Below are 27547 nucleotides of genomic sequence, written 5' to 3' on the forward strand. Positions count from 1 at the left end.
GGGGTACTGCTCCAGGCTGTCAGTCCCGTTTGAGAACTGTGGACTTGCAGGTGACTTATTTGAATGCGAAGTCATATAGTCTAGAGTTATCAAACTGTAAAGAATGTAGAAGGAGCCCTCCAGGCACAGGTGCAAGATGGGCCTCCATCTGAAAACTGCTCACCGTCCTCCCTACCTTCTCTGGGTTATTTATGACTTAATAACTTTCTGCCCTCAGCAGTAGTGAGAATACACGCTGGCAAAAATGGCTGAGATCTGCACAGCCCGAGCACACTGGTGTGCTCATATTGAAGCGTCATTTTTTTTTAAAGATTAGAAGTCCCTACAACAGGACACACAGCTTACAGATGCAGCAAAGAGTAGCCCGAAAAGTGACGAGGCTAATCCCCCTGAAGCTGCCTATCTTTCTTTCATTTAACACTGGTTGATCCTCCCTTATCCAGACCTTCAAAGTACGAAATGTTTTAATCGCTGACATAATTCCATCAGTAGAAAATTCTACGTCTGACTTCATGGGATGAGGTACAGTCAGAATGTGGTTTAAAAAAAAAAGATTTAAAATCAGGAGAAGTGTGCTTGTAGACGGAAGCATTTGGGGTACAGAGTATTCAAGATCTGTGTTAAACAGGACAATGTTGTCCAGAGACGCTGTCTGTAACAGAGACAGTGGGCAGAAGCTCGCAGCGACCCCTCCCTGCCCCCACGTTTCTCTTCAGGAACGTTATTCTAGTTCCCTGACTCAGTTTCCTCCCATTTAGAGTTGATGCCATTCCTACTTCCTGAGGTACCGTATTCCCTCTGAGTGACTCCCCACATCCTTAGGCCCTAACCCAAGGCTGAGCATGTCAGAAGGTAGCAATGCTGTTCCTCTGCCTTCCAGAAGTTTCCCAGTCCTGCCTCTGGTGTTGATGACAGGCTCAAAGGGAAGCTGTGTCTAAAGTCAGGATGACTGGAGTGATGAATGGTGGCTCCTCAGTCCTATATATCAGTCACGGCATTAAACAATCATAGTCCAGCTGGGCGGTGGTGGCGCACGCCTTTAATCCCAGCACTTGGGAGGCAGAGGCAGGCGGATTTCTGAGTTTGAGGCCAGCCTGGTCTACAGAGTGAGTTCTAGGACAGCGAGGGCTACACAGAGAAACCCTGTCTTGAAAAACCAAAAAAAAAAAAAAAAAAACTAAAAACAAAAAAAACCAAAAAACAATTATAATCCTTGAGATTTTGATGCCGTTTGCTAGAAGATGTTTATAAGCACTATGGGGTGTTTGTACTCATGAGAGGAATCTCTGTTGCCGTGTCAATAAAGGGACCGCACACTTCTTTTCCTTGTTGTTATATTTGTACATATGGTTAAATTTTCCCAAAGTACACGCTAAAATAAATGTGTGGACATTAAAGAAAAAAAAAAGTGTTTGCCGGGGTGGTTGGAAGGAAACTGGTATGTATAAAAAGATGCTTTAACAAAAGTTGTCTTGGAAAAATACATCGTAGTTCTGACAGTGGTGTTTCTGTATTGTGCGGCTGCTGTCGATGTGAGCATATACATACCAGCAGCTGTGGCTTCATTCTGAAAGGTCCAGTTCAGCGCTGAACCGACATCGCACGCACGCACGCACGCACGCTTTCTGGAAGGACAGGTTTCTATTCCGGAATACTGTTTCACCAGTTAGGGTGACTCCATCTAAGCCGAGCTGGACAAAATTGTTTTATGGGCAGAGAATTCATCTACTGCCAGGCTCTGGCTTTGACCTGGTTAACCCATCTCACCTGAGGGTCAACTTGTCAATCCTGGAGCAGCTTTCTTCTGAGACAGCAGTGTTTGGGAATTTTGTATTCAGATTCTTTTCCTTGCAACTGTCAGGAATCAATCTGGGCTATTTTGTAAATAGGAACATCTGGGAAGAAATACATGAATTAAAATTTAATATTTACTGAAACTAAGGGTTTCAGTTTTCTTAAACAGTTGAATAGAGCTTTTAAATGGAAAACCAGCTAATGAAATCGTGTTGCTAATTTTGGGTGAAAATATTCCTAGACTACTTGGGAAAACTGTTTACACAAATTTTAGAAACTTAGATATTACCTTTCTAAATTAAAATTAGTTGGTAGGCTGGGGAGTAAGCACCACACAATGGAGGCAGGGGTGGCGCGGGGGGCTGTGGGTGTGGTTGTGGAGGTGGGGGTTCACCAGCAAGCACCCTTATGAAAACCAAGCCCAAGTATGACCTCGTGGCTCCTAACCCCAGCATTGGAGAAGGCAGAGGCTGGTGGATTCCTGGGGCTCACTCACCAGCCAGCTTAGCTGAAATAACAAGCTCCATGTGCACACACGTATATTGGCATCCCTGGGGTGCGCTCATGCGCGTGCGCACCACATGCACAGAGAAGCCAGTTCCCAGAAAGAAGGTGTGATTCTTTTGGCACCTCAGTCGGATGACACTTCTGCTCCAGATCTCTGAGTGGCTTCTGGCCTCATACAGAAGATAGAATGGCACACATCCTGCGATGAGTCGTCCGCATCCCAGTGAGCCTGCCGTGAGAGAGTGAAGTCATCAGCCTCCAGCCACCTGACTTCCGCGGACAGTGGTCTGCTCTCCCAGCTGCCTGGGGTCTTTGCTCTCCCTCAGTGCCCAGCAGGCTTTGCTTCTGGGCTGGTTTTGACCTTTGCTCTGCTTAGAGCTCTTTTTGCCTCAGATTCTGTGAGCAGTTTGTCCTACCACACCTCATAGCAGCTTGTGGAAAGCACGTAAGTTTATTCGTGAAGCTTTCTGCCATTTCCACCATCCGAGATCCCACTACCCCTCCCCAGGCCTGCTGCTTTTTGGCATCTCACCAGTCGACTTCCTCCATTCTGGGAGAACCAGAGCTGAGTTCCGATGAGGATCTTGTCTGCTAAGATCACTGCAGGGTCCCTGAGCCTAGAATGGTGTCTTACGTATAAGAGATGACCACTGTCTGTGGACGGTTAGCACATGCTCAGCCCTAAAGCGTGCCAGCCCCTCAGACAGTGTATGATAGATAGTACAAGGTGTGCTGTACCTTGGGTATGCACTTACTATAATCTATGTGAATTGTCCCCTGGATGCTATACAGTACTCAGCCTTTCCTTGTACCATGCATTGTGAACCAGGTGCTAAGGTCACAATAGAGTTTAAGAATAGGAAGCCTTCTGCGGGAATTTGAAGATGTGGACTATGGACGTCTGTACAGTGCCTCACTGACATGTTCACAAGCCATCGGCTTTTCGAGCTGCGTGTGTTGTTACCACACAGCCTTGTCCTAACCCTCTCACCTTTCTAAGGAAAACCGATCTTGCTCTTTATGCATGGGGGACTAGCCGTAAGCTAGTTGATGCAAATGAAGTTCAGGCTTACAATTCATGGGTAACAATTTCAGAATAAAAAGTGAGAATTCTCTTAAAACAAAATATATGATTGACTTTGACCTGAAACTTGAGTGCTGGACTCTCAGCCAGCTACCTATTTAAGCGGAGGCTACCTATTTCCCTTAAGTACTTGGGTCTTCTGCACATTACGTGCCTAGTTTTGACCCGAGTTACAAATACCATCTCAGACAGTCTAAACTTTGCAGTAGTAATCATTCTAGCCATGTAGCACCATGGCTAGAACGTCTGGACTTTCTAATGACTGCCAGACACATATGTTAGGCCATTGTGGTACATGTGGATATAGATACAAAAATTAAATATTTCCCTTGTGATCACCAAACTTATAAATGCGGGAGACCTGACCTGACCTCGAGAGTGACTCCCAAATTGATATTTACCCACTCGTTTTTCAGCTCCTTTCGTGGAATTCGGTATAATTAATCTTAGAATTCCCACTATGTTAACAGTATTCATATTTAGTAAGTTTAGTACACTGAAGTGAAAAAATGTTAACATGCACTGCCCCCCAGGAATAAACGTGTGGTAGTTTTTCTTTGTGTTATGCAAATACTATATTAGTGTCGTGGGTTCCCTTCATGTCATGTTTTAGGGACTCCAGGTATCACTCGACCTCCTATATAAAAGATCAGTTTATTATATAACCCCTCTATAATATAATAACCCCCCTGTGCACCCCCTCAGTACTCTCTACCTTGGAAGTCAGTGCTTCACGAGCCCAAAACTCCCAAACCGCAGGAGAACATTTCACCCTCTGTCCCAGCTCCTGGTGTGCTTTCTGTCTGTTGCGGAGCAGAAATGCTATAATAGCCAGTAGAGGATTCATTTGCGCACTATCAATGGGAACTCCAGTGGCCTCAGTATCGTTGACATTCCCGACATCACCATTGTCTTTAATGTGACCATGGCTCAGCCCTGGTCATGCTAGAATTTTCTTCTGCCACCCTGTTCTACTCACTCTCTGCCCTCAGTCCCCTGCTTTTTCTTTTCTTTCTGATGCCCCCTCATCTGCCCATTGCTCCCTAACTGTGGGTTCATGACAACATTTGGTTTTGCTGCTTCCTGTCTCAGGCTCAGGCATGGGCTCTCAGAAGTTGTCCCCACCTAGGGGTTCACTTCTCACCTCTTCCAGTGAGCCCCATGTTCCTTTAAAGGTCCCCATCGGAGCGAACCATCGACACCTCCATTCTGCAGATGGAAGTCATGTGGTGGGCTCTCTCCCTCACTTTCTTGTGATGGTATCTTCCTGAGTGTCTCTCGCCCTCCCTTAGACTAGGGGCTCTACTTTCTCCAGAATTCATCTTAATGCATTAAATCAGAAATTACTCTTTCCAAATAATGGCACATTCGGAGGGACTGGAGATTATGAATTTAATACATACTTTGGGAGAGCATAGTTTAACTGAAACACTATAGAAAGACCAGCTGGGCATCGTGGCGCCTGCTTATAATTCTCATGTTCCCACAGCACTTGGGAGCCTGAGGTAGGAAGATTGTTGCAAAGTTAAAGCCAGCCTGGGATATATAATGAGTTCAAAGCGAGCCTGTGTTACATATGCTGTCTCAGAAAACAAACAAACATTGTCATCTGATTCAAGCCTAATTACTGTAGCCTGCCCTAGCCACAGGGGCATTCAAGTAACCACGGGTTGGAGGTTTTTTAAAAAGAAAATGCTTCTGAACTGAACCCATGCAGACCTTTTTATCTTGCCGGCCCCTAAACAACAAGGTCACAAGTGTGTGCCTAACATTTGGTTCCATGAGGTATTTTGAAGAAGGCAGTGATGTATATATAAGTATATATAAGTATAGAGCATCAGTATTAAAAGCATGATGTGGGTGCTTTAGATGCTATGCGTTTCATATAGGAGCTTGGGAACCTAGGGATTTTAATATCCAGTGGGGTTACTGAAATCTGTCCCCCATGCATTGAGGGATGGTTCATTCATTCATTCACTCACTCACTCATTCTCAGTCACTAGCCAGATGTGCAAGCTGAACTGAAACCAGAAACATGACACACACTACTGCCTCAGCTCTCTGTGCTACAGGGACTGGGTAGCTGATGGAGAATGCAGAGCCCACAGGCTCTCCAGAGATGCCAGCTGCCACCCAGAAAGGAACACTGTTGCTGTTCTGCGGTGATTCAGGTTTCGCCCAGCAGACTGCCTTGCTTAGCCTCTCAGTGAAGTGACCTGGACCTTGAACTAAGCGCTGCAGAACAGTGAGGTTAATGCTGCCGTTCTCCATGCCTTCCGTCCACAGAGAGCAGCGGGTACAGTGAGGTTGGGAGCTGCCCTTATCCACGAGAGACATCAGCACTATGTGGCCATTCCCTCCCCCCTTTTCTCTTAGCTGGGTTTTCCCATCCTCACTGGTTGCTCCTCCGTCCTCCTTTGAAGTCCTCCTCACCTCCAAATAGGCGCATCCACCCACGCTCCATGCTTGGGTTCCCTCCCATCCGTCACAGGCACTTACTGCTCTCATAACTTATCAAACGAGCGCTCCCATTTAGAGCCCTGTGTCTGCACACACATTTGCCAGAAATCTTGACTCCTGATATGGCCTCGTCCAATACAATGCCAGGAGACTTGCTGAGCACTTCTTCCATCCTACCTTTAGAATTAATTCCTACCTCAACTCCGGGAGTCCACTGCTTACCTGCCTCTCCACATAGATAGCTGAGTGACTCGGCATCACTGTCTCCTTCCACATCCTTGTTTCCCATGCTTTTTTATTTTGTGGTAGTGGGGATTGAACACATGCTGAGCCAGTACTCCATCACTGAGCTGTGTCCTCAGCCCCATTCGTGTGTCTGTTGCCACCAAGTATTCTCCTTCTCAACAGACGATATCATTCATTCAGTTGATTAATTAAGGACCTTAATGTAAGCCCAACTTGAATCTGTTCTTAAGAGTGACCCCCCCCTCCCCCATAGGAACATAGATTCGAATATGTAGTCATCGGGGAGTGGTACCGTTAGGAAGTGGGTCCTTGTCGGAGTGGGTGTGGCCTTGTTGGAGGAAGTGTATCACTGGCTTTAAGGTTCCAAGGGCCCAAGCCAGGCCCAGTGTCTTCTCTCTTCCTGCTGCCTTCAGATCCAGGTGTAGAACTCTCAGCTCCCGGCATCTCTTCACAGCATTAGAACACTAAGACAGAAACTTCCATGTCTGCTCTACTGCAAGACCTGTTCTTGTCTTTTTTTAGTGTGTATTTATAATTGCGGTGGGAGGACTCCCTTCTGCCCCCCATACACGTTTACAGTAACAAGTGTAAAGTCATAGCGCTCATGCCTGTTTTCAACCGTCTCCTGCGTCATCCGTGAAGTCTGAAGCCCCTTGAAACCCACTGTAACCTGGACTCAGCTGTATATCTGGCCCAGTTGACTCTGCAATCACACGGGTGATTACAGAGGTCTCTGCAAGACCTTTAAGTTAGCTCTTCTTTTCCCCTGGGATGGTCTTCATCCAGGTAACTGTAGCCTGGTTCTTCACTGGAGTCTGGCATGAACTTGAATATCACAGCCCTATCCACACTAACACAGAACTCATCCTTAAGTGGTGCTTCCTGTTTGTCGGTTACCCGTTTTTCTCCGGGAGAAGGAGGAGCCACGAGGTAGGAACTCTTTTCTTCTGTCCCAACAACTGGCAGCTGTTGCCTGCAGAAGGACATAAAGAAATATATCCCCAAGTTTTAAACGTAGAACTATTCTGATAAAATCCATACAACCTTTCTGGCTACCTGTTTTCCAAGTTCCCCATAATCCATTATAAATATGAGCAGTAAAGGCTCCGCACAAAGATGGTCCTTTGATTTACATCCCAAAAGACACTTGTACGTCGTGCTCAGTGATTGTAGCTGTTCCGGCAGGAAGGATACATGGAGACTCAACTCAAGTGTCATTTAAAAGCTACTAAAATGGAAGGAGCAGGCTGGGTTTGCGGCCCAGAGGTGGCATGCTTGAACAGCATATGTGATTTTCAAGGTTTGATTGCCTGTGACACACGCACATGCACATGTGCACGGGCGGGGGGAGGGGCAGTGAGTGTTTTATTTTGGGTCACCTTGGGGCATCTGTACAGTTATCCAAACTTGTTACAGACTGAGGCTGGCGTTAATCACAATCATGTTTTGTTTTGTTTTTTCTTTTTCACCAGTCATTCTAAAACTAGAGCATTGACCTATGTTTTTCCTATGAAGTTAAATTCATTCAATTCAAAAGTTATTATTATTATTATTATTATTATTATTATTTTATTTCTGAGGTTTTTTTTTTTCTTTTCTTGTTTTCCCGATTACCATACTTCTCTTTTCTTCCATGGAGTCATTATCTTTAAACGATGTTGCTTTTTCTCCATGGTGCCCTGCCGGGGCAGAAGCCATGCCCAGCTCTTATTACAGAGTGCTGCTCCGTGAATTCAAAGGCAAAGATCTGCTCTTCTATTCAGCCAGCCATGAGATGTCTACACCATAAGCTCTCGTCATGTGTCACACATGCTGGAAGTGTCCTCTTACTTAAAAAAGGAAAAAAAAATCACTAATAAAGCTCCTGTTCCCTGAGAGAGAGAACTTTAGACATCCCCGGGAAGTATCCTGTTTATAAATAATGTCAGTTGGACCCATCAAACCAGTCAATTTCCATTTTAGAATGGGAGGCGCCCCTTCTTCCCCTACTTTTACTACAGAGACCCTGAAACCTGGGATGTGTTTGTCCCTGCATACTGGAACAAAGGCCCAAGAAACCTAAGGCAGCTGTCAGACAATGCCAAGTGTATGTATACCATGCCAAGGGACACAGTCCTGGAGCTATAGAGACCAGGCTCGCTCTGCAGGGGCTACGTCACCGATGAACTTCACCTGTTCTGCAGTTTCCTCATGAACTGACCCTACTACTGCTAACTAGCATATTCTTTCCACTTGGATGGATTCAGTGTCTTCCGGCTCAGAGATTACAGCATAGTTGCATTACTCTCTTTCAGCACTGTCGTGGCCAAGAACAACATGATACTCCGAGGACAGCTCCACCCCCTGAGAGCTGACCTTTCAGACTCCCAAGCCTCCCAAACTGGGAGGGAGGAGGTGTCAGCCTAGCTCTTTGTAGTCACACTTAGGGTGGCCATGCTGCCCCACGGACTAGAATTTTAGTGATGTGACCGACAAGCCCTTTTTCTCACAACCTGAGGCTGAATATCCACACTGGGGATTATGCCTTAGAGCGGATGAAATAGCTCCAGCGGGCGAAGGATAAGAAAATGCTTCCAAGGCCTTAGCCTCTTTAAAGCCAGAACGTCAGCTTTCTGCTTGTTTTCTTTTCCCTTAAAGTATTATCATCTTCCAGGACATTTCTTTTAAAAACCAGGATAGTGCATCTGGCTTTTGACTGAGAGCGTTATTAGCTGCTTAAGTCACATGAATAACCCAGCGTTGGGAAGAGGGCCCAGTGGGTGAAGTGCTTCCTGAGCCAGAAGGAGGGTCTGAGTTATTCCCAGCAACCATGTATAAAAGTCAGGTGTGATAAACATGTATAATCCTAACACGGGGGGTGGTGGAAACGGGAATATTCAATATGATTACTTATTTATTTTTGGACATGAGCTCACTAGACTGATTGGCTATGAAGTCCCACCTCAAAATAAACAGATAAGTTAAATTAATGAATAAGGTCAAACCGTGATTGAGGAATGTTACTTTGTGTTAACCTCAGGCCTTCGCTGTACCGCAGATGCACACACGCGCACATCCCACCCCACCCAGAAGATACATTGACCATCATTTTAAAAATAGGAAGCTCTCCCATGGTGAATGCAATATATGTTAAGTTGTTATTAAATATCCATCCAGTTCAGACTCAAATCTCATATGAAGGCGTATTTCAGGCGCTCCCAGCCCTTAGGAAAATCATTAATGATACCAAAGAGATGGTTTCCACAGCTGCCGTGAAACTCAGCTCTGACCCAGATGCTTGGAATCTAAAATTAATCATCTGCAGGCTTCATTGGGCTCTGCTAATTCACGGGGCCCCGTTTTCATTCCCGTTGGGCACCCAGCCTTTCACAGAAGCTGCAACATCTGGAAAATGCTGGGGAGCAGCATCCTTAGTGAGGAATTCCAGTCGAACCAGTGTGTTCTCACTGGAATGCGAAGCCATGAACAGAGAAACTTGACTTCCTGGAGCACTTCAGACAGGTGTATTCATTTCCGTGTTCTGCAAGCAACCATTTAGTCCCCAGCAGAGCCAAGAGCTGAATCGGGTTCCTGAACAAAAAGCTGGGGCTTCTCACAGAGTTTGCAGTTGTTCTGGAGAAACAATGACAGGGCAGCCACCAACTCAAGATCAGAACAGGTTGAAGTAGACACCAGGCCAGAAGAGCTGCTGAGCAGACACACAGTCCACCCTCCCTGTGACCTTGGCTTTGTTTGATTTGCAAACATAAGCAAACCTTGCACTCCACTCGCCATTCCTTCTAAGTGCCTCCACTAAAACAAAAGGGGGCCCAAGCACAGCCAATCCCGGGCACCCAGCAACTGAATTGCTCTTTGTCCAAATAAACTCTTTAAGCTTTTATTGTCCCTCGGTTTACTTTTTAACAAAGGAAAATAACCATAATGTATCAAAGGCCCTATTCATTCATGAAACACTGAGTGTCCAGTGTGGGTGCCCTTCAGCCAGGCATTGGAAATTAGTGTGTTGACCTCATGTGCTGTCATTCTCTTGGGGGGTGGGGGGCAACACACAAATCAACCAGATATAGGTTTCTTCTCCTTCCAAAAATATGTTTCTTGTTTCCCACCTTCTGTTGCAATGGAAAAGAAGCAAGGAATTCCAATGGAAATAATATCCTTAGGGACAGTGTTATGCAGAAGTGATTGCTAGGGAGGGAGCTGCCTTCAATGTGTTGCTTTCAGGGCTGAGACCTTGAGGAGGGGGAGTGGGAGGAGGAAGAGCAGGAGAGGAAGGAGGAAGGGGAAAGGGAGGGGGAGGAAAAAGAGGGGGAGGGGAAAGAGGAAGGGGAAGGTGAGAGGAAGGAAGAAGAGAAGGGGAACAGGAGGGGAAAGAGGAAGGGGAAGGGGAGGGGAAGGAAGAAGAAGGGGAGGGGGTGGATGTCCTTTGAAAAGAAGCTTTACAGGTGCTGAGAAAAGGAGATGGCCCCATGGGATGGAAGTATTTGCCAGCCCCCGGGAACAAGATACGCAGACAAGAGGGAGTGAAATCATGCAGGCCTGGGGAAGTTGGAGAAGGCATTGGGGACAAGATGTTGGTGATGACATAAAGAAACCATGTCTTGAAAGCAAACAAACAGGCAGAACCAGTGTCAATCACTGTCCCACTGTGGACATCAGCTCCCTGGAGCCCCGTAAGCCCTCTGCCCAGGCCTGGGTGTGTATCAGTGGTGTGGCATTTGATCCTCAGTATTCCAAAGTCTGCAAAATGAAGCCTATCCACCTGCCAGGTTTCAGTTCTTTTAGTATGACTAGGGTTACTTCCAGCGGGTGATGGAATTTGGTTATATAAAGAACAAGTAGGACGTCTTCTTATAATTCTCTTGGCTTATTCTAGGTGATAAGAAAAAAAATTTTTTCTTTAAGCCTTTACTTTTTTTTTTTTTTTTTTGAGACAGGGTTTCTCTGTGTAGTCCTGGCTGTCCTGGAACTCACTCTGTAGAACAGGCTGGCTTTGAACTCAGAAATCCACCTGCCTATGCCTCCCAAGTGCTGGGATTAAAGGCAAGTGCCACCACTGCCCGGCGAGCCTTTACTCTTAAGGTGGTATTTTTCTCATGAAATGTTGAAGCTTCTAACACAGTTGCTATTAATGTTTAGTCAGTTTTTTCGTTTCCTTGTGCTAATGACCTGGCGAGCCTATATGAGTTAATTCTGAATTAAAGTTAATTCAGGAATACATTCAGCAGTTCCTATATGTAAAACAACTCTCTGCATATTGAGAGTCAGTAATTATATTAAGAGATTCAGGAAAATCTAATAATACCATAAGAATTGCACACAACTTTGGTTTTTTAACTGAAACATATGGGGTTTGAATTGCTCTGCTTCATTTTTCTTACTTATAACCAGCCATTCTTAACTTATTTGCATCAGTATAAAATGTAGGCACTTCAGGAGTTGGTTGGTGTTCTTTTTTTTTTTTTTTTTTACTATATGCGGGAGAACCCAATTAGTCTTTTTTTTTTTTTTAAATAAACTGAAGTCACTTGCTTTTAGGATATTTGTTGTTAATTTCTCCTAAATAGTTGTTACAAGCTCTTTGCCAATCTTAATTGATTACCTATTAGTGAAGTAATCTGAGCATTAGTATATGGCACTATAATTTCTGCTGTATCTCTTCCTGACAATTGACATAGTTTTAATCTCCCTTTTATAATTAAATCAGAAACCTTTTCTATATAAGGCTGTAATTTTAAAAATTTGTTTGTTTATAAAAAGATTGTGCGATTGGTCTTAATCATCAATTCTAGAAAGGATACGTTTATTTTTTTCTTAAGAATTTGTGTTCAATCTTAATTATCAATTCTAAAAAGGGTAAATTTTTTACTTTTTAAGTGTTTTGTTTTAAAATAATTACACTCATGTTTCCTTTCCTTTGTTATCCCCTGCCTCATTCTGAGCAGAATGTGTAGTCTTGCCCACTCTTTATTATTTAAAACTCGTCTACTACATAAAACAGCTTTGGCCATACCTCAACGACTTTAGCTGAATAGCATTCTCTAATTTGTGATATGTTCATTTGTGTGGCTCAGTCATTACTTAAGCAGGTGTTCCTAAAATATGCAAGCCATTTGGGATAGTTTTCCTTTGAAGTTGCACTATTAATTTCTAACACTTTATCAATAAGATAAGAAGTCTACACCTTTTACTTGAGAAACACACTCAAGTGGTTTCCATGCAGATTACAATTGGTCTGTACGTGACACCTGACAGCTGAGAAGGTACGTTTCCTGCTCTGAAGATGTATGGTTATCATCTATGCCAAGGTGTCAATCATTAAGTAATCCAAGTGCTTCGTGTTCCTAAGTGTTCATTTTTGTGTGTGAGACCAGCCAGAGAGCGACCACATTACAGTGTTTTACTGTCTCCTGTGTGCATGGTGTCTTCTATCTAACGTTAACTTTGCCTAGAGTTATAGATACCATGGGATCCTGAGCTTGGCATTCCCCTGTTCCCACAGTGTTTTTCCACGTTCTACCTTCCATCCATACGAGCATGATCTTTGCTTTAGTTCATCTACTGACAGGACATGAGATTACAACTACTGCCTTAAAAAAAAAAGCCATGCTTTCCTGATGTATCTTGTTCTATCTTTGGATTTCCAACTTGACTGTATTGACTTTTAGCTCATGTGAGCATCCTTCCTTTGAATTTGACATTTAAAACTGGGACTGATCCTGAAGTAACCCACAATCATTTGTCTTAAGCTCGCTGGAATTGTAATGCCAGGCTACAGAACAACCTGAGACGTCCCCATGTTCTTACTTGGATACTTTTATAAGGGAACCTACAGGGTGAGTCATTGCCACATTGTATCAGATGAGAGGATTGCACCCAAAGAGACCGGCTCATTGACTTCTGGTGCTTTACATAGACTAGAAAGCATACCCATTTGTGTTCGTATGTAGGACTGTTGGATACACATCCTTAGTAGCAAGTTTTCAAGGAAAGAGATAGATACATTAATGGTAACAGTCCTGGGAGACTGACCTGGAAGAAACTTTATGAACTAGGCAGATTTTGGCTGAGGCTCTGACCTCTCTGACCCTGGAACCTCACTGACCCCTTGTCAATAGCCTCCCTATTGGTTAGGTTCAGGAATGGATTCTGGGGCTGTGCTTACATGTAGTTTCCTCTGTGATTCAGTGCATGGCCATTGGGCAAGTGCATGTTCTCATCACAGACTCTGAAGTTGCTTCTATCAGGTATAAATCCGCTATGTGTGTCTTGCTGGCTGTTTCCACTTGTCTTACAAGGTTCATATAAGACACATAACCATCTTAAAAGTACAGCATTTCCCAAGTCAACATAAAAAAAAAAAAAAAGCCCAAACACCAAGCCCCTTAAATTCTTATTCCTGTGTTAATTTTAATCATGATCCATAACTCACTTGCTGTAACAATGAACAGCAAAATCCTATCCTAACTGTGACTAGTTTGAAATAATAGTTCTACCATTCATCCTTAGGGTTGGCATGTAGTGGAGGAAGGAGGCATGGTCTCTATGAAGAATGGGCCAAAGGAGGAGATCTGTAGGAAGATACATCCTTTCTCAGTATGAGAAGGAAGTGTGTAAGCATGCCTGACGGGCGAATGCTCTGGTCTCAGACACTGCTCAAGTCAATGCCTGGGATTGATTTCTGGACTAAGTGTCTTTTTAAGGTACTTCTACAGCAGGGATACTAAGAGACAGTCCCATGCAGAGCCGATTGCTAAAGCAACCCATCCTAGCTTGGCAGTACATATTTCCTCTGGCGTCAGTGTCGAAATATTTGGTTGCCCAGCAACTAGTAAATATCTGCCATGCCTCAGAAAATGGTTATTTCAGTTGTGGGGTTCCTGCCACCACATTGGTTCATTTAAATCCTGACAAAGATTCCCATTAGAAGTTGCTAAACATCAAAATGGTGTTGGCTGTGACTGGTACAGTCCTAATGTTTATCAGCTTAGCCACCGAGCACCCATTCGGAATATGTTTGATCCACGCAGGCGTTGGTGAGAAAGCGGCAATGGAGTGTACAAAGCTGTCGTATCTAGACAAGCTCTTGGATTGGTGGTACAAGTTGGATCATGAACTCTTCAACTTTGGAATCCTGTGAATATTAATACATGACTCACACTGGCATTTAAGGTATAGAACAGAGTCTCAATGCACAATGCACTGTAGTCGTAACTTTCCATTCATGGTCTCCTAGGAAACCAATAAACCATATCTGGACAGTTTAAGAGTTTGATCTCATTTATAAACATCTGCTTTATGTTACGAGAACCAAAGAGCCATGGTTTGCCATACTTGCACATTAAACATCTGCCAAGATGTCTTATTGGGTTTTCTTAGTAATAATGACTCAGTACATAAGATAAACCGTGGAACCCTGTCAGAGTCTATCCACACTAAATAATTGACACACTCATTTCCGCTCCTTTGTGTGATCTCTCAGATCCAAATTGTAGTTTTAGAAAGTGATTGATTTTTGTGTAATTTTTCTCTTTCCCTGAAAGATTTAGAACCGCTCTAGGTAACTTTTTATTAGCCAGTCTAAGACATTGGTGCAACAATATAATTAATCACATTTTTTAAATGAAAATGATGGCACATTAATTGGTAATTTGGGGATGAGAGTTTTTCCTAATTACTTATTAACCTTTAAATCAGATATACACAAGGGAACAACAGAACAAGATTGGTGTCTGAATATAAGGAAGTTTTTTCAAGGTGCTTTTTATAAAAAGAATCTAATGAAACTGTCCCGCCTCCCACCCAGAGGAGACATTTCTACCTTTGGAGCTTAGTGGCACGGTGCTTGATACATTAACTTGCTATAGAAGGTTGCATATATCTATTCTTGGCCCATCAGTGATTCATCATTAATAGAATTATAGTTGAGTAAGACGTTAGAAGTGATGCTATCGAAAGGAGGTTTTTTTTTTTCCATTTAAAATTGAAGATAGTTGCAAAGAATTCTGTTAAGAAGAACACATGCTATTTTTAGTTGAGATGGTCTATTTGGGAATCTTCATCCCCATACTAGAAAATGAAGAAAGCTAAATCTACCAACGCACTCTAGAACTGTGGACTGAAACAGTGCGTGCAGGCACAGAGCTGAAAGGTTAACTTGATGAGCTCTGGCACGAAGTAAACTCACTGTCATTTAAACAGTGGGTCTGTTTAATTGGTTGGACATAGAGTGGATGAAGGGACAGATAAGTGGATTTCAGAGGACAAGGGTCCAATTTCATTTTCTCTGATGGGAAAGGGAATCCCATTCTGAGCTCCGTCCATCTCCGAGCTCCTGCTTCGTTGAATACGAGTTATTTGAAGGTCAGGGTTGCTCTTTTATATCTCCCACAGATTCATTTTCTGCTGTGCCTTATCTCGGGGCCTTTGCCCTGCGGACTTCCCGAGTCCTTACCTATGTCTTCATGATCTAGTGGGAATTTATTAGGTGCCTGGTGCGTGCCGAGTTCTGTCTATGGATAAAAGGCACAGCAGTGATGATCCCACAGTTGCAGACAGCCTGACAAGAGATCAAGATGAGGATCAGGTAGCTGTCAGGTGGGGGGATGGCTACTGAGGGGCGTTGGTGAGATTGAAAGTGTGTGTTGTTGAGGCACATGGATGAGGTTGGGAAGCTCTGACTTGAGGTCAGAGACATCTGGGGAAATGTCTAACTGAGCTTGACTGGGAGAGCAGGGTAGAAATGAATTCAACAGGGACATAGACATCTTAGGAGGTTGCTTGCCCTCAGTCACCCCACGTTTTGCCTCCCGTCTCTTGCATGTCTCCCTGTTCCATCTTTCACTTAAAGGAGTAACACCGGTGAGGACTTTCCTTGGCCCATCATGCAGCAGTACAAATGGGACACTGCTTAATGGATGTGCTGTGGTTTATAGAGGAGACAGAGCTTCCATTCCCCTGCTGAGGCTTGCTTCCCATTTCCAAGAAACTGTGGCTCTGTATGTTTCCCCCCCAAGAAGCTGTAGAGCTTAGAACCACATGAAAAGAAAATGCTAAACTGACCACAAAGTCACAGAAATGATAGCTAGAAAGGTAGGTAGGTAGGTAGGTAGGTAGGTAGGTAGGTAGGTAGGTTCATGACAGGCAGAGCAGGAAAGGAAGGAAGCCATAAATACAGATGCCATTTCCTGAGGCAATGCCAGACCTAGTGGGCTGTTGGGGGAGCCTTTTTAGTAGATTGCATGTAATTCTTCAAAAACAATTCTGGAAGTTCTCTTAGATCTTCAAACCAGAATACAACGAAACAACAAAAACCAAACTTCAGCTTTATGGATAGCAGTGGCAAATTGGTGGGGTGTGTTGGTTTGAACAAGAAACGGTACCCAGAGGTTCATATGTTTGAATGCTTAGTCATCAGGGACTGCCCTCATTGGAAGAAGTGTGTCACTAGGGTGGGCTTTGGCATTTCAAATTCTCAACCCAAGGCCAGTGTCTCTCATTTCCTGCTGCGTGCAGATGTAGACCTCTCAGCTCCCCCAGCACCAGGTCTGCTTACACTCTGCCATGCTCCTTGCCATGATGACAACGGAACTAAGCCCCTGGGCTGTAAGGCAGCCCTGATTAAATGTCTTTTCTTTGTAAGAGTTGCCACGGTCATGGTGTCTCTTCACTCTAAGACAGGGCTTTAACTCAGTGATGATGTCTTGGGTTAATTAATGAATCTGTATCTTGAAACGGATCTTCCCCGAGTCCTCCCCTAAAACAGAACTTTCTCAAGGGTAGGCACCTGGAATGAAGACTGCCACAAGATCAGTAATTAATGGTACTGCCTTACCTAAAAGACAACAAAGTGGAAGTTTAACAAGATGCAGTACCAGCTGCAAAAGCGCCCAAGAGCCAGGATGTCTCTGACTCAATGACAAATCAACCATGCTTTCATTAGCAAAGTGCCAGCTTGGCTGACTCCTTCTCTTTACAACTGCTCTCTGAGTTTCCCAGGCCACCCTCACATCCCGATTCCTCTTGTCTCTCTGTAACCCACCAGCAAGGTTTGTAGGACAGTAGAGTGTCCATTCACCACGTACCTGTTACGGTGGGCAAGGATAAGTATGCGTTACTTAAGTATCCTCCTGTTTGTGCCAAGGGTGGCCAGACAGGCTGAATGGCCTCACCATGGCAGTAAAGACACGATGGAGCTTGTTTGTCACAGTGCAAACTGAAGCTCGCTGGCACTAGAAAGCTGACCCTCACGACTGCCCACAGTCCTTCTGAGGAGTTAGTGTATAGATATGTATGTATGCCTGTAGTACTGAATGGGAACAGTAAAGCAAAGAACTTAGGCGTACCTGCATAATCTAGGGAAAGAAACAATTACAGTTCTCATCCTGAGAAATGATGGGGGCAAGGGAGACTGGAAATTGTGTGCTTTTTCCAAATGGTTCAAATAATTCCAGATTTCACTAAGTACTGACATGGATAGCTTGGGTCCCTCATGGTACTTCATTTTAGCTACTACTTTTATTTTTTAATTGATTTTATTATTTAATAATATCTTTTCTCTGTTTTATTATGACAGAATAAAATGTGAAGACCATTAATATGCTGTGTTAAGGGGAATTATCAAGTTTCATATGGAATTGTGGATTTATTTATTTTGACCTTCATAGAGGTTGAAATTGGTTTACACTAGTAGAACAATTTATAAGTGCATTTTATCATCAAATGGTCTTTCTGTTCAACTCATCCATCTCACCTCTAGAGATTGATTCTAGAGAAATACTTGTATATGTGCACAAAGAAGCGACATATGTATGTCCATGCCTACGATCTTGATAACAGTGAGAAGTAGATCCAGTCAATAGTGGCAGCCACAAAGGGGATATTTAGCTGAAACACAGCTCATCAATATTACTATATTACTATAATACTATATCACAGTTCAATTTTTTTCCTGAGTCAGTGCATCTACTTATGTGTTTATCTGTCATTGACAGCAAACTTATACTTACGTGGCCAGAAAAAAAATATTGCCACAACATATTATTTAGGAAGAATGAAAAGTGTGCTGCAATATTGTGTCCATTATCTGTTTGTATTTAAAATATAAAAACTATATGTAGCTCTATCTGCTTATATTAGTTATAATATGTATATATGTCAGTAGCAGAGGACTCAACAATTATATAGCTTTTAATCATATAACTTACATGGATAAGCAAGAAGTTTTTTGCTCTCATCACAGGATGTATGATAGCTTTTACACCACTAGAAGCCCAGGTTCCTTCCACATCCTTGCTCTGACGCTCTTCAGACCCTAGGATACTCCCTTATAGCTAGAGAGGTTGGGAATTCTAGGAAAATGGCCGCATGTGCAACCGCACCTGTGTTGTTAGAGGAACAAAAGGGGATACATTTTGGTAAATCAGTAGCTCTCCCACAGCCACAGAGAAAACAAAGGGCCACGTGGGATTGTATTCTGAGGTGATAACAAGGAGGACTTGGATTTATCTGTCTTCTTTAGAACAGTTCTTGTGATCAGGGGAGTTTATGCCTGGGTCCCACCCCCTTGCCTGTCTGTGTTCCTGTCTAACGCAGAGAGCCGCAGCTCTGTGCAGCTCATTTGACCTTCCAGCTGACTCTCCCAACACTGCCCTTCCCTTCCATTTATTTTCATAATATTTTTATCCTGTGTGTCCATGTTCATCACTCCTGAGTGCTCCCAACCTTGGCTGTTCAACATTATCCAATTATAAGCACTGAGAAGCCGGGTTTCCACTAACCTCTTACTCTCACCTGAGCCTTCCTGTTCACTTCTTAGCTCCCACAAATGTACTGGTCACTCATCACAATGATAGATAGATAGAGTGAGAAGCTAGAATTATCACCCAGCTAATAGACTGTGCAAGATGTCTCTGTCAGAATGAGTGAATAGCAGCAGCAGTTGATATGTTCAAGTCAACACTCAACCTATTAGGTTACATGGGGCTTCAGAATAGAGGTGACGGTGAGGACCAGAGGGCTTCGGTGAAGGTTTCTAATGAGATGAGACTAGAATTGTTCAGCCATAAAGACAGTAGTATGTATCAGGAATATTTAATTCAGTGCATCACTAGAATTGATAGCCTGATTTTACAGATGGAGAAAATTAAGCAATGGGGCTAGAGATGGTTCAACAGTTAAGAGCACTAGGCTGCTTCTCTAGAGGACCCAGGTTCAAGTCCCAGCACCTACATGTCTGCTCCACAAGCATCTGCAACTCCAGTCCAAGGGGACCTAACGCCCTCTTCTGGCCTCTGTGGGGCACTGCATGCGTGTGGTTCACAGACACACATGCAGTGAATGAAACACCCGTGTGGATAAAGTCAAAATGAATATGACTCAAGACTTTAATTAGATGAAGTGGCTGATGTTAATGATTCAGGATTACATAAGTAAATAAGAAGCAGGATTTGGATCCAGATAAAAGATTTAGATACTTCTGGAGCTTGCGTGGTTTCCAGTTACCTCATTGTGCCTTGAAGCTTTTCAGCCTGGACAACCAGCAGTGATGCCACGGACTGTGGAGTGGGCAGAAGAGAAGCCATGGCAGGATGTCACCGAGGGCTTTTAGGATAAGGTCACCCTGGTGACTGAGGTGCTGTGGCACAGGAAGATTGAGTTACCCACAGGAAGTGCTGTATCAGGCTGCATCTGGTACTGTGTTCTCCCGCAGCCCCAGGGAAAAGAAACCCTATAAGGCAGTCTAGCTCCCTGGCCCAATTTCACTCTTCCTGTTTCCAGAACTACCTGGCCTCCCAGCAGCCACCAGACCGCTGCACCTCTCAGATTTCTTCTGGTTGGGCTCCATCCCTCTTCTCTGAGGTCACTTTCCCTAGCAGTCTGGTGGCAATGTCCCTCCTCACGATCTCCTCAGGGCTGCTTTCCCGTGCCCTCACACACACTCAGAGGTCACTGTTCCTTCCTGGCACGTCAGCCTTCTTCCCCATCTCCTCTCCTGTGGAAAGCAAGGTCAGTCTCCTGGTGTGTTGGTGGCTCTGCTTGTGTCTTCCCATCAAGCCATAAGCAATTCTCACGATTGTGAGAACTTTTTCCTCCAGTTTCTTTTGTTCAGTGGAATGAGGAGGCAGAAGAGAGTTACAGGAAAAATACTCAAAGCTTTCTGTAACATGGAGGAGCTGAATGCCAGCAGTGATTTGCTCTGAAGGATTTCATTGAGGTGGGATAGCAAGCTCCTCAGAGGCCGTTGAGCAGCATGGCAGAAGAGATATGGTGCGTGGAGTGACTTGCAGACTGGCTTCAGGTGGGAAGTCTTCTATCTGCTCTTTATGAAGTGCTGGCAGATGGCCTGTGCCACGCCAGGCTCTTGAAAAGCACTTTGTCACGTAATCTTTATATCCAACCCTGAGATCATTCCCAATTTTAGGCGTCTGAAATCCAGAGGGGTAGAAAGCACTTTGACCCACAGAACTCCATCCCTGATACAGAATAGGCAAATACCTAACATGCCCCAGTGCAGATGGATAAAACAAGACACACTTGGGGCAGTCCTCACATAGAGCAGTCGTGGGATTTGTCTGCTTCTCCAGCCCAGACTCTGTTGGCTTCAGGGAAAGAGCAGAGAGAAAGATGCTCCAGGGAAAGACCACTGGCTGAGAGCTTCAGAGGACATTAACCAAGGGCCAGGCCGGGTCTCTTACGTGACGTGCCATCAATACGCACAACAATTCATGAAAAAGTTCCTGTTTATAAATGTTCCTTTTGGAGTCGAGCGGACATGTTCAGAAGCTGCAAACAACCACAGCTCCTAGCTGGCTGAGAAGGGATTTGAACCAGGTTCTTTAGTTCCCCAAGTCTGAAGAGCTTGGCGGCCTCTGAAGCTGTACTGCGTGGAATGTAACTCCAAGCTTGAGTCCAGAACGTGAGACCTGTAATGGTTGGTGAGCCTGGAGTGGTTGAGAGTGCTAGCGCTGAGGTGTAGAAAATTTCTACGTGTGGACAAAAATTAGCAGATTTAGGTGACAGGCAACCAGCTTCCCAAAAAAAGGGGGACCAGAAGCTGGTCAGATCAAGGTATGCCCATAAATAGAGGCCAGAAGGAACCACAGATACCAGAACAGAAAAAAAGAAGAAGATGGAGGACGGACAGTTGACATCATAGGGGAATGAAGAGGGAGCCAAGGTCAAAGACACTTAAGGTAGAGGACACATAAACAAGCCTCAGAGCAGAGGCATGTCACAGCCAGCCAGCTGCCAGCTCGTCACAGCCTGCTTAGGATGCTGCCATGATGCCTTAGATTATGTCAAACTTATTAGGAATATATTATGTTCCAGTAAATGTTGGGACCATGAAGGACAATGAAGTATGTGCTCTCCCAGGCATCTCTGCTGCGGTTACAGAATGCTCTGCCTCACGGTGTCTTATGCTAACGGGTTATTGTTTTCTAATAAAGTGTTACTGCACGTTTGCTTTATATAAACAAATAGAAAAAAAAATAATAGTTTATACTCCCACTGAACGTTATAGGGAAGCACAGGCTTCCATTTAATGAGGTTTGGAGACAACATAGCAATTTTGATATCCTGTCAAGCTTGTTAAATTGCCATTCTACCAGGATTTTACACGGAAACCGAATCGGCACATCCCAGGGTACAAATTAGGCATAATTGGATATGCACCAGCTCCTTCGGGTCACTGGGATATAATTTGACACCATAATTGAATAAATGCTACTGTTATGACCTGAAAAGCCCTCTCCCAAAACTTGCAGCCACCTCTCAGGAGGTAACGGGGAAGTTGAGGCCCTTGTTCGGCTGTTACAACAGTGTCTCTTACTAGGCCCACACTCAAAGAATCATTGGGATTTCAGAGCTGTTGATGGGTGTACTCTGTGAGATTTCAGAGCTGTTGATTGGTGTACTCTGTGAGAATTCAGAGCTGTTGATTGGTGTACTCTGAGAGAATTCAGAGCTGTTGATTGGTGTACTCTGTGAGATTTCAGAGCTGTTGATTGGTGTACTCTGTGAGATTCAGAGTGCTGATTGGTGTACTCTGTGAGAATTCAGAGCTGTTGATTGGTGTACTCTGAGAATTCAGAGCTGTTGATTGGTGTACTCTGAGAGAATTCAGAGCTGTTGATTGGTGTACTCTGTGAGAATTCAGAGCTGTTGATTGGTGTACTCTGTGAGATTCAGAGTGCTGATTGGTGTACTCTGTGAGAATTCAGAGCTGTTGATTGGTGTACTCTGAGAATTCAGAGCTGTTGATTGGTGTACTCTGAGAATTCAGAGCTGTTGATTGGTGTACTCTGAGAGAATTCAGAGCTGTTGATTGGTGTACTCTGAGAATTCAGAGCTGTTGATTGGTGTACTCTGTGAGATTTCAGAGCTGTTAATTGGTATTGAGATTTCAGAGCTGTTGATTGGTGTACTCTGTGAGAATTCAGAGCTGTTGATTGGTGTACTCTGAGATTTCAGAGCTGTTGATGGGTGTACTCTGTGAGATTTCAGAGCTGTTGATTGGTGTACTCTGAGATTTCAGAGCTGTTGATTGGTGTACTCTGAGAGAATTCAGAGCTGTTGATGGGTGTACTCCATGAGATTTCAGAGTTGTTAGTTAGCGAATCCTGTTGACTGAGCAAGAGTTTGTGTTTTTTTTTTTCAGACTTGTTAGTTTGATTGGAAAGTGGTTTAGGGGAGAAAGAATCGTCATGTGTGTGTGATTTTGTTTTGTTTGTTTTGTTTTTCGAGCCAGGGTTTCTCTGTATAGCCCTGGCTGTCATGGAACTCACTCTGTAGACCAGGCTGGCCCCGAACTCAGAAATCCACCTGCCTCTGCCTCCCAAGTGCTGGGATTAAAGGCGTGCGCCAACACTGCCCCACTGGTCTTATGTTTTATCTCCTTAAACTTCTCAGGAATTGAGCCACTCAGTGGGACTAAGCAGTGTAGCTATTCCTTCTGGCCTATGATGGCCATTTGTCAGAGTTAAAATTTATATTTAAAAAAATACCTATTTACATAAGTCATCAGTGTAGACAAATTTATTTACTTTGTTAACTTTTCATGTAACAATATTTGCTAATACTCTTTGTTTTCTGCATTCTCTGTTAGCCATCTACAAGTACAATGATCAGAGGGGTGAAGGATTTTGTAGCCTTACCAAATCTACAAAGTTTAAAACAAACAGACAAACAAAGAAACAACCTAAAGCCTTCCAAGTAGCACATGAAGAGACCAGGGGATAACCCCACACCGTGAAATTACACAAAATTACCACTATGGTCTAAAACTACCTTCAGGCTATGCATGTAGGGAACATATAAAACATAATGAATTTCATGTTTATATTTGGGTCCTAAGTCCAAATAATCTAGAGTCTAAAAATGTCTGAAATAATAAATGGTTCTGGTTCTAAGCACTTAGGTCATACTCAACCTGTGTGCTCTGACACTAGCTTTCTAAATGGTTGGTTCTGGGTCCTAAGCTTACCTTTTAACACTTTTTAAGTTATTTAGGTGTGTTTGTGTGTATGCGAGTGTGCATATACGTGTGTGTGTGTGTGTGTGTGTGTGTGTGTGTGTACATGCATGCTTGTGTGCCGTTTTTTCGTCACAGGACAATCAGTGGGAGTTAGCTGTTTCTTGGGACTGTATGTGTCCCAAGACTGAGCTCATACATCTTCCGGTACCTTCGCTGGCCTGTAGATCTTACCTTTCATGAGGTAAATGACGTTGTGACACGCTTCAGTCATAAAACTATAAGCAGTGCTTAGTGACGTCCACAGACATGATGCATCAGTGTGTGGGATCACAGTAGTGTACTCTGTGCACTGCTCCTGGGCAGGGGGCTTTGGAAGGAAATCAACTCTGCTTAATTTGGCTGCATTTGAGTCCCACATCTTCTCTGTAACCTGCATGTTGATCATCTAGCTGAGGCGCCAGGGGGAGTTCACTCTTCTGGGCTTGTTGGGCTTTCCTGCCCGCATTCTTCCTTCTCTTAGTTACCATTTCCTCTCGCTGAAAGCAAGGAAATTCTCATTACGACCTTCGCAGGACTGTCAGAAAGATAACATTCTGTTTAACTTCCTGCCTCCATTTATCAGTAGCGTTGGCTACATTCTTCGGTTGAATTTAATACCAATAGTTATAGCGTATTTCTGCATGAATTACTACTATTCTCAAATTCTGTCTCTTTTCTTATGTGTAATTAAGAAATTGCTGTAATAGGAGAATTTCCTCCGTAACTAAGTGCTGCCTAATGCTTGGGAATGAGAATGGAATCTAAGATGTACGTAAATATGAGAGAAATCAGCCAATGAACTGGTCCCCAGGGCTCAGCCAATGTGGTATTGGTATAAATCTAGACTGACTGCTTGAAAGCCGAACTCATTACTTTAAGATCCGAGTTCTCCACTTTTGGTGTATTCTTCTGGTGGTGTTCACGTGAAAAGGGCAATGCACTTGACTCGGGAGATAAGAATTTCTAATGAGAGCTGAAAGGAGGGAAGGGAAAAAGGGGTTGGAAAAAACAAACAAAAAACAAAACCCAAAACAGAACATAATGAATGGAAGAAGTGCTGCTGTCCACGTGTGTGCATGCGCACACCTGTGGATGCACCCCCGTGTGGATGCACAACCACGTGTGTGGACAGATTGAAGTAATCTGGATAGAGACGGTTAGTCCTGATGGAGCAGCCTCTGTGACTAGCCTGCATCTCTCCCTTTTTCTACTCACATACAGGAAAGGTTGAAAAATGGACATTTTTCTCTACAGTATTAAAATTCATTTTTTCCCCATCCTCCAACCTCCCCGGCCAGAAGAATCTGGTTTAATAGGAAATTTCAGATGAGAGAAGCATTCAACCTTATTTCCTACTCCACCCCAGCTCTGAGTATTGCCTTTGATCTGATCTCCTGTATGGACTTGATTGTTACTGCACGCAGGCCTCCTTTCCTGAAACCTCCATTTTCCTTGAGCTCTCTGCATTATTTAACAGTACCGAGGGCTCTGGCTTTCTTTCTGTCAAGCCTGGCGCTCTCTTCTCCCGGTACACATTCCGAAGCCTTCCAGTGTCACCTGGAACAAACTTGACAGCAGTGTTGTCTTGCCGCCACTGTAACTGGAGTGGGGTATGCCGTGCCCGATTGCGGTGATTTGTAAGGCAGGATAAGAGGCTGGTTCTGGGCCGAAGTGTGAATGCAGGGACCAAGTGCCAATTTTACTCCCTGGGAGTCTTCACTTAACTTGCACCATTTAAGGGAGGGAAAGAGGAGTAACCATTTCTAGAGAAATCTAGACGATTCCAAACCTCAGCAAAGGAAAAGAAGAAATAAAAAGCATGTCTTTGGACACTGGTCCCTTGGTACTCAGTAATGCCTGATATTGGTTGCCAAGTAACTCTAAGTTCCTGTCTAGCTGGGAATGGATTTTCCACAGGACTCTTGGGAACTTATGAAGGTGCAACCTTGTCTACATCTCGAAGTTTCTGTGAGGTCTCCCTGCGCACCCTTTAGACCCTCAATTCTCATCAGTAGAGCATCATAAGATTTTTGTGCATGCTCCAATGAGCTCCCTACTTAAATTCATAACTTTCCTAAAAGACAGCAAGAAACATAGTCTTATAGATTGTGTTTCTCAGCATCCGATGCACGATATATCTTCCACAAAAACCTATTGATTTGGGGCTGGGAAGATGTCTTAATCAGTAAAGTGCTTGCCACAAAGCACAAGCTGAGTTCAGCCTCCAGCACCCACACTAAAATGGTCGGGTATGGTAGTGTGCATTATAATCCTAGTGTCCAGCACCCACACTGAAGTGGTCAGGTATAGCAGTGTGCACTGTAATCTTAGTGCAGGCCAGCTAATCTAGCCAAACTGGTAAACTCCAGGTTCAGTGAGAGACCCTGTCTCAAAAAAAAAAAAAAAAAAGGTAGAAGGAAATTAAGGAAGATACCCTGGTGTCAATCTCTGGCCTATACTCTGTCTCTCTCTGTCTCTGTCTCTGACTCTCTGACTCTCTGTGTCTCTGTGTCTCTGTCTCTCTCTTTGTCTCCCTCTGTCTCTGTCTGTCTCTTTGTCTCTATCTGTGTCTCTCTTTGTCTCTTTGTCTGCCTCGGTCTCTCTCTCTCTCTCTCTCTCTCTCTCTCACACACACACACACACACACACACACACACACACACACACACACAGATACACAGACTGACTGCCTTATTATGTGCCCTGCCTGGTTGTCAGAGCCTTCTGCCCTTTCTCTCATTTCTCTTGCTGGACACAAGTCCAAGGACCCTTGCAAAGACATTCTCTGCCTCTCAACATTTAACTTCAATTGATTTTTTTTTTCACTCTGTGTGCCAGAGACATAAATTGATTCCAGTTGTTTAAAAGAAATGTATATTTTTCTTCTACACATTTTAAGAGGGAAAATATTTAATGTATTTTCCCTAGACTAAACCAAAACCAGACTCCTTTCCCAGAAATGTATAAATGGAAAACACAGTGGATTTCAGAAAAGTTAAGTGAGCCCGCGCTCGTGTGGCTCCAGGTGAGAGAGAAACTCTTTAGTCAGCAATTGGAGAAGAAAGAATAAATTCAAGAGCTCTCCTGTATAACTCGTGATCTAAAAAAAAAAGAAAAACGGAACGATTTTGTGTAGAAGCAGTGTAGCAAATTATATTAGTCAGTGGATATAAATTGCTTTTTAAAACAAAAGAATATTCATGACATTTTTCTGTCTAGAGACAAAATAGTTCCCTTTATCGTGGAATCATAAAATCTTGGGTCTGGAAACTTGGAGAATTAGATTATTTCCCATCCAGTGCCAAGACAGTGAGTCCTGTAGGGTGAGGGAGGATCATAATTTCAACTTCCTATTCAAAATGCCCGCAGTTCTGCGCCAGAAGCAGTGCCCAGCCCCTTAGATAACAGGCCCTGCTGTGACTCTGAGGGTGAGAGCTGTGGGGGAGGGTAAAGGAGAGGTCTGTGCCCTTCGGAATTGGGCTTCACTGTGACAAAACCCACTCTGGAGCCACAGAGCCATTGTAATAATAGGGATTATTTCCTTGGGATTTCCTCCTCTCTCTCACTAACATGTCGTACAAAGCACCACACTGGTGCTTTTGTTGCCCGAGCATTGGCCCGCTGCCATAAAAAGCCTGCTGCCCAAGTTCACGGGGACCCTGCGAGTCGACCCAGCGCTTCAGAACGTGCTGTGGGGGCCTCTGTCTTCCCATGAACACAGTACAGTGACTTACACTGGCAGTTCAAGATCAATGCTCTGCTCAGAGTTGGTTCAGGAAGTCCTACCAGCTGTCATGTAAGGGTAATTAACACATTTCTCTCAATTATGCATGCTGGTGGAAGAATTTCAAACATTTGGCCGGATAACAAGCCCATCCCCTCTATTAAGAGAAAGGTCATCCCTCTGACCGGCTGGATATTTACTTTGCTTTAGAAATGAGCTT

At 44.0% G+C, this 27547-nt stretch overlaps 1 protein-coding gene across 13 annotated transcripts in view; it reads left to right on the plus strand.

Moving 5' to 3' along the window:
- Mbnl2 (muscleblind like splicing factor 2) overlaps nucleotides 1-27547 on the plus strand; it is a 156047-nt gene that overhangs the window by 52571 nt on the left and 75929 nt on the right. The window lies entirely within an intron of this gene.

Source organism: Mus musculus, chromosome 14, assembly GCF_000001635.26.
Source record: "Mus musculus strain C57BL/6J chromosome 14, GRCm38.p6 C57BL/6J".
NCBI lineage: Eukaryota > Metazoa > Chordata > Mammalia > Rodentia > Muridae > Mus > Mus musculus.